This window comes from Pteropus medius, unplaced genomic scaffold (assembly GCF_902729225.1).
Source record: "Pteropus medius unplaced genomic scaffold, Ma_sr-lr_union100, whole genome shotgun sequence".
NCBI lineage: Eukaryota > Metazoa > Chordata > Mammalia > Chiroptera > Pteropodidae > Pteropus > Pteropus medius.
In genome coordinates this window covers 20182879-20185212 of record NW_024350319.1, presented here as the reverse complement: position 1 = coordinate 20185212, position 2334 = coordinate 20182879, and positions in this window count along the sequence as shown.

The following is a 2334-nucleotide window of genomic DNA, read 5'->3' as shown; positions in this document are numbered from 1 at the left end:
TGTGTGTGTGTGTGTGTGTTTTGGGTGGGGGAGGGGGTAGGTGGGACACAGTTTATGTGGGTCCAGGTTAGCAGGTTTGAGAGGCAGACATATTCTCCCTGTTAGGTGCATGATCCTTGGACCTTAGAGCCATGAAGAATTCTTTCTAGAAAGATCTTTGTTACCATTTATGAAGGACTTTAATAAGTGCTAGGCACTGTACTAAGCACTTTATATGTATCATCTTATTTAATTCTCATGATTACTTTATGAGATAGATTGCATTATTATTATTCACATTTTTTCACATTAAGCACCTTACCTAAAGTCACACAGATAGGAAGTGAGAGAGTCAGGATTCGAACCCAGGTCTGTTCTTCACTAGCTCCCAGCTTTTACTCTCTACAAATTGGTTACTCATCAATCTGATAATTTATTAAATTACTCATGATGTGGATTTGTTAAATCAAGTTTTTGTTAGATAAGAAGGGAAAAATATTTATCATTTTATCCTCTTGGTAATTTGAAATATTTTGATCATCGTATTTTCACAATTGGCGTTTTGAAGAGACAGATATGCCGATTAAGGCCTGTATTTTTTTCCTAGACAAACTGAAAACATACATACATGTGGAATTTAAGTTATAGCGACTTCCCAACAGTCATAGGAAACCTAAAGTTATGGGTTGTACTTCCTTTCATTGAAAAAATAACTTTTGAATTAGAAAGGTAATTAGACATTACCTTGAGATGTAACTTTGAATTTAGAAGCATAAAATTTAAAAAAAATGATGGATAATTTCTCATGACATGAGTGGACCTATGAAATATGCATTTCTCTTCTCCCCGTCTTGCCTCAACTCATTTGGTATTTCAGTTTGTATAATAGTTAAAACTTCTGGCAGAGCAGAGGCAGTAATTGCAAACAGCTGTAAAGTATTACTCATCTTGCTGATCAAAATGACTTCCTGCTAAATAAACCATGAAAAAAGCTTTTGCACCCACAGAGAAGTGAAGTGTAAATGATATATAGACTCTACCATGAAGAGATCAACAGATTGCATTTTGTTATAGCTTTGGTTTTATATAGCTACAGTCACTTTCAAAAATGACTTAGAAACTCAGCTATATTTGGGGAAAAGAATTTGTAATAGCATTAGCATAGCAGTAGGAATCCCAAGAAGTACTTGAAGTTTCATAGCTTTTAGGAAAGCTATCTCATTTTTTTTCTTAGACTTTCTGACTCCATGAAAGTCACTTGCAATGTAGCCTGTGTATGCTTATTTGGACAACACTCTGTCTTACCCTTCTGAGATATTGTGTCCAAGGAGCATTAACTAGACATCGATGTCTGGGCCTTCCTGTTATGGTTTTGAAGGTTCAAGGAAACATGATGGTGATAGCATTAATAACAGTGATGCTTGGCAGGAAGCTTCTGACTCAGTCTGAGATCTTTGCTATAAGAACAGTCTAGTGCTGGAGTCACAGAACTGACTTCTGATGTCACCTCAGCTATTTGCCCAAATGACACGACCTGCTCTTTGTGACTTTCTCAAAGTAGAGAATTCTATATTCACCAAGTTATAAAAGCTAAAACTCTCTCCTTCACACTCAGATATAGATCTTGTCCCATACCTATCTTCTTTCCCCAAATCAAGACTCATAAAAATTGCTACCCAACCTGTCTTTTCAGTTGACTCTTTAAACCCGACTAGGTCTGCCCTCAAAATGCATATTAAACCCATCCTCCACCACCACTGACTCAGCTCCATCCTGAGTAACTGATTGCTCGTCACGCTTATCTCCTCAGTCCTCTGTACCCCATTTGACTCCATACTTTAGTTTCCAGCTTTTCTATACATTATCTATTTGGGAGCACTCAATTTTTATACAACCTTGGAACTTTTCTCTGGGAATTTGTGAAGTGGTTTGGATATGGAATATTTTGCCATGATGTCATCTCAGACTTAACAGACCCAAAGTCATACTGTTGATCTTCCTGCCAAAGTCAGTTCCTCTTTTCAGATGCACTGTCCTGTCAATCCACCACTGTTTCATTTGTTGTATAGGGCAAAGATGAACCACCCATGGCATGATAAATGTAAATGAGCAAATGAATGAATGAATTTTCATAGAGTACACCCTGGTAACTAGGCTGACTATTACATAGGTGTAAGTTTTATTTCCTAAAAAGAGAGTGACTAAGAGTTTATACCCAGATTGTACACATCCTTAAGGCAGACTCAGTTATGTATCACAGAATTACTAAACTTGTGGAATCCACATATTTAATATTTAAAATAGCTAATGCCTTGTATGTAAGACTTTTACCAGCAGAACTCTGAACATCATCAA